Below are 13,195 nucleotides of genomic sequence, written 5' to 3'. Positions count from 1 at the left end.
TTTTTTCCCCTGAATCCAAGCATGGGGTTTCATTCTCTCCCCCTCTACCCCCCCTCCCCCCCCCACCAGACCCAGCATGCTAATAACAGAATGTGAAGTGCAAGCATATTTGATCAGAATGGGAGTGCTGCTTTCCTTGTTCAAGTGCTGCACTGGCAGTAGGTAACGTGCCCAGCAGTGGCAAAGTGTAAGGTTTCTGAGAATGTAAAGTACTATAGAAGATGACACCATTTACAGCAGCCATGAATGGCAGTCCAAGAACTGGTGATCCAGTTCATAGCAGCTATGAGAATATTGCAGTAGTTGTTAATGTGTTATAATTTGGCTGTAAGACTGTGTACTAAACTTTTTGTTATGAATTTGTACCCTGAATAAATGCTACCCATTCAGAGGGACTGCTATGTGCTCCATGTGCTCTTTGGAGTTTTTCCTTCACATTCTAGTAAGTTTGAAAATCTTTTGCTTGATCAGATTCACATTATAGCTTTGCAATTTTTTTTTTATTTTTTTTTTTTTGTAGTAGTAGAGCCTTTTCAAAAATGACAGTATACAAATTCTTTCTCTCCCTAAGCTCTGTCTTGTTATCTCTACTGAGTATTCCATGTACAGTTAGTTTTATGCAGTTTGCAGTTTTATGAGGCAAAAGTCAGACAAATAAGGTGATTTCTCATGATTGTGTTTAACAAACATTACCCTTTGAAACAGAAGTAAAACAGGAAGAAAACTACCTCACAATAGTTTGGGCCTCTTTTCAAGTGCCAAAAAAAACAAGACAGGATTGTCCTATCATCAATGGCACAAACATTGCTATTTCTCAGAGAAGCACTTTTGCTCTGTAATTCAATTTCTCAGTACTCAGATAAGGTAACAACTCAAAACTACTTCATAATATCTGTGCTAGAGTCAGAGAAAATCCCCCTCCCTCCCCCCCCCTTTTTTTTTTGGTCTTATCTCTTTCTTCACTGAAGGCAAGCAATTTCCTTACATGGATATTTATAGATAATATTGTGTTACACGAGCAAATAACTGCACTAGATAAAGCACCTGAATAACCCAGCCAATTAAGTCATACTAAATAACATGATTTGTATTTCTGTTAGTTTCTTTTACTACAGATCACATTTACAGTCCAAGAATGGCAACCTACCTACTCAGAGGATGTGGAAACTTAAAGCTACAAATCCATTACAGTGAGTGACATTCTCTGCTTACCAATGAAATGGGGGGATGTACACTTTCAGCATATTTCCTGAGGAATTACAGGTTTTAAAAACTGCCTGAATTATGTGCTATCCAGGTCAAGGTGGCTGGCAATACATTTTTCTAGAATCAGTTCCTCCAGAGGGGAAGGCATTATGTGAATCACTAAAGTAAAATGTGCATATTGTCACTCTAGTTTGGAATGAATTAGAATACAGGGTTGCAGTTTTTGTCTCAATATCAAAGAGTACAGTTTTAGTTCTTCCTTCAGAAAAGGTCTTGTCACTAAGTTTTTCCCACCTTCCATAGATCCCACCACATTGCTTGAAGAAAGGAAACAGGTGTAATGGAGTAAGATGATAAGTCTATTTCTGCATCTACTTTCAATTCCTCTTGCCTAGATTTTCTTATTTAAATAACAATGTATCAGACATAGCTAAGGTTTCCCTTTCAGAATATATACACTTAGTTTCCTCCCACAGAAAACCATGTTGTGAATGGTGTCTTTCTTTCTAAATAGCCACCATGATTCTTTAATTTCCAGGTTAAGAGATGAAATCCTCCTGAAGAATGCCAGGGCCACAAAGCACAGAATTTAACCACAGAAACCTTACCATTCAGTTACTTCTCTTTCCATAATAATTTAGGGAAAAGTAATATTAAATGAAATGCAAAAACAAATAGCTCTCAGTGGCTAAATGATAGAGCCTACAGAAAACTGAATAGTTATACACCAGAAAAAGATTTCATTTTCCTAACAATTTATTAAACACAGCATTTTCTTTTAAACCTACTGAATAAGTTCTATTTTTCCCAAAGAGTATCTTATATTTTTGTCTTTATTGTCAAAATTATTTGACGACTCATCAATTGACATCACTAACTTTATTTCCATATCCAAGGCTATTCTTCTACTGCCACATTTTTATTTGCCTTGGGCTAAAACAAATGACTTGCACAAGTGGAATAGCTTTCTCATACACTTATGTCTGTGTTTCAGGGTTGTAAGTGACCTTGTGGGAAGCTTCTTGAATTTCACAGCAGTGTCTGTCTTAGCTTTGAATCTCAGTTGCAGAAGGAGACATCAATCCAGTAAAGCAGTAGCAGAAGTAGTTGCACAGAGCAGCAGAACTTTCTAGGTCTCATCCATCTCTAGTTCAACCACTGAGAAATATTTGTGAGGAATACTCTGTGAAGATTTGGATAATTGACACTACAGTTGAAATTTGTCTTCATGCTCCTTACTTATTTGCAACAGAAGCAGTGCATTGGGGAAAAACACAACTATAACAGTTCAGTGGACAAACTGGAGCCTGAAATGATTGGAGAAAAGCAGGGAATGGCTAGATAAGGTTTTAGTGATGAGGTCTATTTGGTTAGTGGATAATAGCTGATAGAACAGCATTAATTACATATTAGCCATGCTGTTGTTCTCTTGCTTTTGAGAAATGATGGTATTCTGCTGACAGTGCAGCATCAAAGTCCTCTGCAGAAGAGGACTATATGTCATAGCATCATGACATCATTACCATGAAAGTCCTGTGAAGTTTCACACCGTTCAAAACATCATCAGTATTAGTTCCTCATCTCACATACATACACATCTGCTTACAACCTATCATGGCAAATGAATCTAGATGTTTCAATTACACCTAACATCACTATATCTCAAAATATTTCCTTCTTTCTTTCTCTCTCTCCCTTTCTCTCTCTCCTCTCTTTCTTTCCTTTGTTCTTCTTCCTTTCTTCCTCTTTCTTTTCTTCCTTTTTTTTTAAAAAAAAAAAATATTATTATTTTTTTTTAATCCAGAAGAGGATATTTGGGAGGTAGTAACTATACCTACTATTCTAACAAAATAGTTAGAAACACAGTAAATATCTTTATGGGTAGAAAAAGGTAAGATATAATAAAGAAGTCTACCAAAATATTTTTAAAATTTATGCTTGATTTTGTTTTGACAGTCCAGATGCTCTGTGAATTTTATAACAAGGAAAAATATCCTACTCTACATTTATGTTCCTAGCAACTTTGAACAGCCAAGAAACCTGACACACAGAATATTAAAAAAAAAAATAAAATAAATAAATAAAAAATAATAATAAAAAAAATCTCTGATCAGTTCAGACTGCTGAAAAGCTCATAATAATTTATTTTATTTTATTTTATTTTTTCCCAATATGGAAGATATTCCATATGTATATGGAAGACATTCCTTTAGTGTTATGTTGCATTAAAGGTAACTATAATGGTAAGATGCTTATAGCTGGCTTTTTTGGTGCTTATTTTTATGCCTTTGATCACAGAAATAAAAATTGAAAATCAACTTCAGACTTTGGACAAAAATGGTTTAAAACAACAATTAAACATACTGACACTGACACTGAATATAAGTTTACATTACTATTCATGCTTACGCAAAACCTAGAAAGGATATAATTAGCCTTCCAAATGATGCAGTGACTTTTATATATAATGACAAGCTTGAATGGGTGTTTCTTTTAACTCTCAATTGCATTAATAATGTAACTTGTAATGTATTCTTGGTTAGTTAAAGCACTATCTTATTTATAAAAATACATGTATAGAAGAGAATATAAGACAGTTAATGTTATGTTGTATTTAAACTATTCTTAAAGCATCAAAACCAGTTTCTTAAAACCCAGGCTGTTAAAACCCAGGCCTATTTCTTGGTAAAGCTTTCATTCTCATCTTACAGAAATGAAACCCATTTGATATTTGTCTACTTAAGTTAAAAATGGAATACCTACTAACTTAATCCAAATGGAAAACAGATAAATAAGGCTCTAATACACCTGTCAATTTTATGTAACCAAAATGAAGCTAAACAAACATAGCTGCATCTTCTCATATTTTTATTCAACCTGCTATCTTTACTTATTCAATATTTTGGGTGTTCTAGGTTCCTAACAACAGGACTGCAAAGACTGCAAAATTTGTTATATTTTACTTCAGACTTCAACGAATGAGTTTGCCTCACATATTTATTCTCTGAAAGGTTTTGTTTGTTTGTTTGTTTGTTTGTTTTTTGAGATTAGTAAGGGTAGTAACTTTTCATTTACATCAAGAGTAATTGCTAAAGGCATACACTTAGAGTTCATTAGAGACAAAGATAGAGAAGCCTGAGAAATGTACTGTTCAGGGAAAAGACTTTTAAGTTCTAAGGCAGGCCTGCTTAGGCTAGCTTGGGGATCCTTGCTCAGGGCTAGAACATTACCGTACCTCTATTTAGTACAGCCATTGGGCATAAGGAGATGGTAGTGATTTAGAATTACCTTCTCATTAAATTGAAATTTAAAACCTGTGAAAGGGGGTTCTAAAAATTGAAATAGATGTTGCAGCATGTTTTACTTGTTCATCCTGTCCAGAACTGGGGAAAGGCTCACCCATTTCTAAAATGGTCAGAAATAAAGTCCACTTATCAATGAGTTTGAGCAGAATCAGGAGCAAACTGGAAGATCAATTAAAAAATAATAATAATAATAATTAAAAGAAAAAATCTACATTGAAATTATGACCTGGAAACATTAGATCAGAAATATGTGAATTTCAATAATTATTACAAAAAAAGACAAACATAAACAGAAAGCTTGCTGTTCTTCTTTCTACAGCCATCATACAGTAACTACAGCTGTTCTGAAACTTTGCCAAGAGTTAACTCTATTATAATAATTATAATATAAACTGCCAGTGAAGTAAAATTAAAAGTTAAGAAAAGATCAAGAGCAATACCTGACTAAACCTTTCATCTTGAGGACCATGCTACACCAAAACTACGACATCAGATATCCGAGGGTAGAAGTGAGCTGCCCATGGGAATATCATGTAATTCTTTTTTAGTTGTTTGATGATAACTTATGTTCTTTTTTCTCCCCATTTTATTTTTTGCTGAAGCCTCCAAAAATGAAAGCATCATAAGGCAAGAGCATGAGTTATCATCAGACATCTTTCATTAACAAATGAAACATACAATGAATTTAATAGCATCCATTTGACTAGATGCTCCATGGAAAATTCCTGTCACAGCCTATGTAGCCATTATCTGCAGACTCATGCATCATCACACACAGATACGCCTGCACACATTTTAAATATCTACGTACAATAAATCCACAAACAGTGAGCAAAAACAACAAAATGGACTTCTGGCCAAGGATCTGGATGGGAATTACTCTGGAATCACTTCAATTCCTTTTTTTTTTTTTTTTTTTTTTTTTTTTTTTTATGTCAAAATTTAAAATACATGGGTCTCTCTTGGTTGTTCCCCTCCAATGTTTCCTTGCAGAAATATGCATGCTCTCTATTCTTCCCAAGCAAGGCAACCTCTATCTCTACAAGGATCCAACAGAGTAGAGAGAGCAGAGCAGAGACCAGAGATCCACCAGACAGCTGTGTCTAGTACATAAGGATCCAGGGAAGAAGGGAAGGTGTGTGTACTGCGCTGCATCCAGGCATTTACATTTTCCACTTGGGCACGTGATCAGAGAAGACCTGATGGACCTGCTTATACTATCACTTGTGCACTGCATATGATATGAAAGCCCACACATTTTCCATGAGACACTTCACGCATGTATACATACCGTACCAATAAATGAACCAAAATTTCATTCCCATTACAGAATCAAGCTTGTGGCATGAACTGGAAGATACTGAACAGATTTTCTGAAATGTCGTAATATAACTTTACTTTTCAAAATAACCATTCACACTTAGTATTGTAATAACACAGCAATAATACGAAAGAAGTATAGTGACAGATCAGTGATAATAACATATTATTAACTTTATTGCCATATATAGGAATAACAAAACATATAACATACAAAAAAAATTAAAATGCAAATCTATACAATTCAAAGTTGTTGCTAATGGCAGCTCTAATTTTATCCACTTATATAAATACATTAACATAATAACATGTCATGTGATACAAGGCAGGACGATATTGTGGCTTTGTGCTAACAAAGGCCAGCACAATTATGCTGATTCATGCCTGCTTAAAGTTGACATTTGCTAGACAAATGCTATTTTTCTCTCCACCACAGTGCTTCAACACCATACCCTCTCCTGTCTCCACAATTTCGTGATGCATATCTAGCAACCTATATGACCAAGGAAAATTAAATGTGCTGTTCAGATACCTGCTTGAGTATCATTACTAATCAGTAGAGAACTATGTCAGAAGATATCATGTAAAAAATCAGTAACAGACTTTGAGTGCAAGACAGACTTCTTACCATGCACTAGCACTCTGAGGAATAAATTGCACAGGCAGCTCAGAGAGTCAGCATGTGAAATTTATTTAGCCTCCCCACATTTCCTCAGGACAGCACTGGAAGAAAAGTAATCCCTTTGACTTGAAACATCAGTAATGGAGCAGAAAGGGTATGCATTTGACCTTCATTGATAACACTATACTGAAGATTATATGCAGAAGCTTTTCCCACCAGATCTCAACACAACCTGTTATTACTTCCATGTTCTTTAAAGAGGAATATGAGCCTGTGTATTTCAGCATCTGAGACAGAATTTTTAATCAGATGAGAAAAAGTACTGAGAAGTTCAGACAGTACTTAGTGCCTGAAACATATAACTTGGCTCATTAAAACTCTGATCAAATTAAAGATAAACAGCCAAATAAACAGTGGTAGCAAAAGTTAACCTGCAGGTAATTTCACTCATTGTGCAAGAGGCTTCTTGATATATATATATATATAATAGTAATAATTAAATAAAATGTTGGATACTTGGATACTACAAATTAGGTTTTTGTACCTTCTACTTTCAGGTTATACAAAATGAAATATTAATACCCCAGTTGAGGAAAGGCTACCTCAGTGCTTATTTGTAAAATGAGAACTCTGTGAGAATCTTAATCTATTGGTCACATCACGTGGAGTTTTCCATTTATGGCTAATTATGAGTAAATCAAGTTATAGTACCAGTACTTACTGTTTCAGAAAAAAAGATATACTGAAGTTGGACTTAAATGCCCTGTCAGTATGGATAGTGATGTTATAACGACTGCAGTTGTCCAGTTGTCAATCTAATATTGTCCAGGTGATTGTTATTTATAGAACTGCTTTGTGTTACACAAACAACACAGGATGGTATTCAATTACTTGTAACATAATTAATGAGAAAATCACCTTAATGAGCACTACCTCCTGGTGAAATCTGAAAAAAATCAAACATCCTTCTCTTGGAAGAAGGGAAAAGGTGTTACCAGGCTTACTGGGGAAATGGAGATACTACACTCTGATGAACAGAACTGTTAAGGTTATAATATGAACAAGAATTCCAGCACTATAAGGTCTGCTGCATCAGTGTTAAATGTTGTACCAAGCCCCTCACTAATACAATTTTCATAAAGACCCAGGAACTGAGAAGCTGACTAGTGTTGAACAACCCCTTCCAACATAAACAATAATTGAAATACTGGGTAATAGAATTAAATAAAATGTTAATCAAATAGAGTGAAATTAAATGTTATTCAAATAAAAGTGATTACATATATTAAAACATGAAACTGAATTGCTAAAAATTGGGATAAAAATGCCATCAAGAAAGTATGAAACAAAAGGTTCGTTAGCTCCACTAACCTTGAACAATCTTCCAAAAGCACTAGAGAAATCCTAACACACTACTAACATAAAGGGGAAATTTTTCAAAAGTTCATAGTAATTTTTTTAAGAATTCCTCTTCTAAAGTGTTCAGTGAATTGTTGCCAAGGTTTTAAAAATGATGAACTCCATTGATAGCAGAAAAATTGCGATTTTGAGGTTAAACTCTGTAAATTAAAGAGGAGACCTAGAGCAAGACTGCCTTAGATGTTACTTGCTATTTCACCTCTATGTTCTGTACATTTCAGTCCAACTCTACCATCATTTTCAGATGTCTTAGGGATTACAGATACACTCTTTGATGTTTTTCTTAAAGATTCTGTCATCTGTAACACTCTGGGAAATCCTGAAATGCTCCAGAAACACCACGCTAAGCATTTGTTTAGGAGGAGCCTTTCTTCTTAAGAACTGAGACATGACTTTCTATTCAAGGAAGTGCATAGTGCTGTGAATGAGTCTCTGCAAAATCAGAAGTCATGGTCTGAAACAGCATGTTTTAAGTGCTGCTGTCTTCCTTCACACTGTGTGATTTTCTCTGTCATAGTTGTGTGTGTCTTTCAAGAGAGCCTGCAGAGCCTACAGTGATTGAAGTAGCCATAAATACAACTGACATTCATTGCTTAATGGCACTGAAAAGCACACAGTTTTGATTCTGGCAACTGTGCCTCATTCTACTGAATAATGAAAATGTACCTGAAGCTATTAAAAGCAAGAAACTTACCATAGCAGGAAACCAAGTAGATACAAAGTAAATAATATTTTTATTTGAAATAGAAAAGACTCTGTAGTTTCTATTCCTTTCACACGGTCTATATTTGACATCTTTCCTTTTTCCCTTTCTTCTTCTCTTTGCCTAAGAAAAAAGGTAACTGTTCTGATACACAAGCAAAGGGAACAAACAAGATTTCTGAGACATGTGATATAGCCTTGCAAATGATCTCTTATCCTGCAAAACATCTTTTGTAGCTTATAGAGAGACCTCAGAACTTGAGCAAGAAGAGATGTTTTATTATGGCAGGGGATAAACACATCCTCAGTGCTTACTGACATAGAAAAACAAGCACCGGCTCTTTAAAATAATTTAACCAATGTCTCCAGTTTTGTTTTCTGCCTACCAGGAAATTAAAGAAATCGCTGGCATAACCTTAAACTATTATTTGCAAGCAGATTTGAACTCAGTTTTCAAGATGATAAGCAATTGAGAAGTGATAACCAATCCTTGGCATGCTCTGCCTCCTATCTTTGTTCTCCAATAGAGAAAGATGCTCTTTGTAATGAGTTTTTTCCCTCCTACCTGCCCTCAGTGGTATCCAGGGAAAACAGTAAATTAAAGGTTGTTCCTGTGAATTACTGAGCACTTCCAACCTGGCTGGTTGAAAAAAAAAAAAAAAAAAAAAAAAAAAGAAGATTTATGCTATGAAATCATACCCCTCTGCAGCTTGTATTTGTTGTATACATTGTCTGGCACAATAAGATATGTCTCTCAAGCCTTCTTTCTCTGTTAGATAGCTTATTAAGGTCACAAAAGCTAAAGCCAAACATAATGGCATGGAGAAACCTCTCTATTGCTGAGTGACTACTGGCTGACTATAATAGCATCAATTTAATAATACAAAATAAAATTACTCAGACTACAAAACCAACCATACTAAGTTCCAACATGGAGCAAAGAAATAACCTTCAAATTAGATTCTTTTTACTGTATGAGATAAACTAGTTTCATTTGGTATTGAGGTAAAGAAGTGAACCTTTGTCTGACTCCTGCTGTTTAAAGTAAGAAGGAAAATATCTGGCTCCAATAATTCCAGTAACAGAATCTGCTATATCAAACCAATTGTTTAATTCTGATGTGGATTGTGTCATCCTGCTGTAACACGTGTCATAAACACAAGCTTTAAACTATGACAATATTCAGGCCTTAATTTATAGCGACTATACATTCCCTTGAACTACATTTTGATAGTTCTGTCTTTCCTTAAAGTCTGAAGGACAATTCCTGTTTTTTTTTTGTTTGTTTGTTTGTTTTTGTTTGTTTGTTTGTTTGTTTGTTTTGGTGTTGTTCATTTGTTTTTTTGTTTTCCCCTCACTCCTTCATTCCCTCCCTCTTTTCTTTTTCTCCCTCCCTCACTTCTTCCCTCCCTCACTTCCTTCCTTTCTTGAATGTAATAATTAGTATAAACTTAGAATAATAACTCTGAAGTTTAAAAAGATCTTGCAAGTTGATGGGCATCAGAACAGGGCACTGGGACAGATTCCCTACAGCTGTGAATACTATTTTCCTGTTATACCTTGTTATACTGGAATGGCAATATGCACTTTCTGCAGGTGTGAATGATGACACAAGATCCAAAGGCATCAAGAATTATAACTCTGTTTTATATCACAGAATCTTGTTCAGAGAACCTTAAAATCTTCAAGCTGAAATATACTATTGGTATGCACAAATGATGTGATGAAGTTGTTGGAGATGTCTCAAATAATTTTGGACATCAAACAAAAGAGGAACCTTAACAAAAAGTATTTCAATAGGACAGATCATATTGGCCAGGGCCTTAGTAATAGGGCAGTAATGCTTTTGTCATCTCAGCTTCTGTGTTAGGATAGAAGTAGATCATATTTCTAGACAAATTAACTCATTCACAAGCAGCACTGGAGTTTACTTGTAATCTAACCTTAAGCTAATAAAATAAGTTCTTAAAATGAATTACATCTACTTTCCTTATAACATTTCATAACTTTGAAGTTCAACTCTGTTGGCTGTGGAGGAGGGGGAAAACTACCAAAATTTTTCTATTTCTTCTCCTAGCAACAATTTTCATCATCAACAGCAAAATTGGGGTGGCTGTGGGTGTTAATCTCACAAGGATATTTTAATAGCACAAAAAAAAGGCCTTTTATTTTGCTGCTTGTTAGTGCCCACAGCCCACATGCACACCTGATTTAAAGGTACTGTAACGGTTGAATAGTTACTTGCTTCACAAATAACATATTAAACTACAGTTCTGGAGTAGAAATAACCTAGCACTAACTTCTCAGAAAAAAAAATATAAAAAAAATAAAAAATCTCAGAATAAATCTTTAAATCCTACAGTAAAAGTTTAAAAAGGAGACAAATATTTTATAACATTTTTATGTTCTAAAAATCTATGTACCATGTTAAATACTTGGATTACAAATTGTACCACAAAGTCAACTCGAATTATGGAACCCACTCTGCTTTTGCTGAATGTGCTTAACTTGTTTTTTACTCAAGTTCCCAAAGAAGAGATAACAATGTCACATTCTGCGGAGGATATCCAACATGGGAATAGAAGCAGAAAACCCTTCAGACACAAGTAATGTAATATTACACAAATTTTAATTTGTTTTATAAGTGATTAGTGGGGGTTTTCTTTGTTTTTTATTATTGTTATTGTTATTATTATTATTATTATTATTTGATAATGCCCATGTAACAAAAGAAATGTCGCTTTCTGCCTCTTCTCTTTTGTTAATAGTTCATGAATATTATTGTGAGGTTTTTGTTTGTTTGTTTGTTTGTTTTTTCCTTTTGTACAGTTGTCTAACCATTTGCCTGCCTTCAGAATGTGTGCAAGTGATGGGCACTGCTATGATAATGCAGAAGTACTGGTACAGGGTAGTGAAAAGCAAAACACTGTGAAAACAATTTCCTAAAAATGCTGTACGCTCAGGCACAAACACACAGAATTGCAGAGGTCCAACAAGAATTACCTTGCTACTTTTGAAAAACTGTGGCACTATCACAGGGTTTCCAGAGACCAGTATGAGCTATTCAGTCTCTCAGTAACTGATGAAGATCACAAGTCTACCTTTGAATTAACAGATGAAGAAGTCACACAAAAAGAAAATAGAAAATAATAATAATAATAATAATAATAAAAGGTCAACAGTTATCCATACCTTAACATGTTAAGCAGTTAAGACACTGCTTTTAGTGTCAATTCTGACTTCCTTTGATTTGATTTATTCTGGGTGGAGTGTAGTTACTTACATGGAGTCATGCCTGATAGACACTGGCAAAGATGAGGGCAATGGTAAAGCAACAATTTTTTTCCTATAACCTTTACAATTATATGATAACTTCAGCTGGATAGTCCTTTGAGAAGATTGCACAGATACCACAGAGTCTTTCTCCTGACCAGTAGAGGGTTTATCTCAGCAGGAAAAACAAACAAACAAACAAAAGTTAACAACAACAACAAAAATTAATCCAGACCTGAAAGGCCACTGGACTGTATTTCTAGACTGGTCTCCCGTGTTACACATGTATCTGCAGCATGCCTAAAGAGCTTTTCTACATTTCACTCCTCAGTAAAAAATAAATCTAAGGTGTATTACTAGGTAAGAACATGAAAAAAACATATGTAAAAGACATGTAACCATGTCACAGACTGAGATGACCTCAGGAGGAATACCACAATCTTTTTTACAGTGGATTTTTTAATTTTTTAATTAAAAATTTTTTAAGTCCTTATCTTTTTAACCTGATGCAAAACCGTTTCCCAGTCTAAAATCTGACCAGTCTGCAAACCCATGATTCACCAGGCAGCAAACTTCGTATTATCCTCTAAGCTATATCAGCAGCCTCCCCAGTTCAGTATTCTACTTCCACATGTGATAATTTTCAATGTTTCATTATACTCCATTTTCCTAATAATGCAGTGTTAGAGCAGATAGATTTTCTTCTTGAAAAGTACATCAAAGGAGCTGCTATACAAAAGAGGTGATGGACAGAAGTATTTTCAAACTGTTTGCATTGTTCCAGACTGTCTGCCTGACTGGAATGAAAGTTTTCAACTACTCATTTTCAGGTAGTTATTAGCTGTAAAATCAGATTGGCTCTCAGACAGGCAAGCCATAACTTGCAATTCCCCACATGCATCCAGAAAGGGAGGTGCATTCAGATGGGATGGTTCTGCTCTCATAGCACATGTTTCTTCTATAAGGACTATGAAATATAAAGGAAACGTATATATATAACAGAGTTCTCTGGCTTTGTTTCTCTTCTGAAGCCAGAAGATTTAATCTTTACTATCATGTATTTATATATTTTACCATTCTGAAGGCAAAGTATAACATATATCTCCAAGTAAAACATTTTCTTAGTAATGGTTAAGGTCTCTGAACAACACTTCATATCTGTCATTTTTGTTAAAAGACTCTGACATACACAAGACAACTCTACTACCATATTTGAAAGAAATCCAATATTGGATATATTCGTTTATGAAGATATTAGTGATGGTTGTTTTGGAAATGTATGATAATACAAAAATAAAACAAAGCAATTCTGGCAGTGTCTTTTGGGGAAAATTCAATATCAAAGCTT

Source organism: Oxyura jamaicensis, chromosome Z (genome assembly GCF_011077185.1).
Source record: "Oxyura jamaicensis isolate SHBP4307 breed ruddy duck chromosome Z, BPBGC_Ojam_1.0, whole genome shotgun sequence".
Lineage (NCBI taxonomy): Eukaryota > Metazoa > Chordata > Aves > Anseriformes > Anatidae > Oxyura > Oxyura jamaicensis.
Note: the sequence above shows the minus strand (reverse complement) of the source record.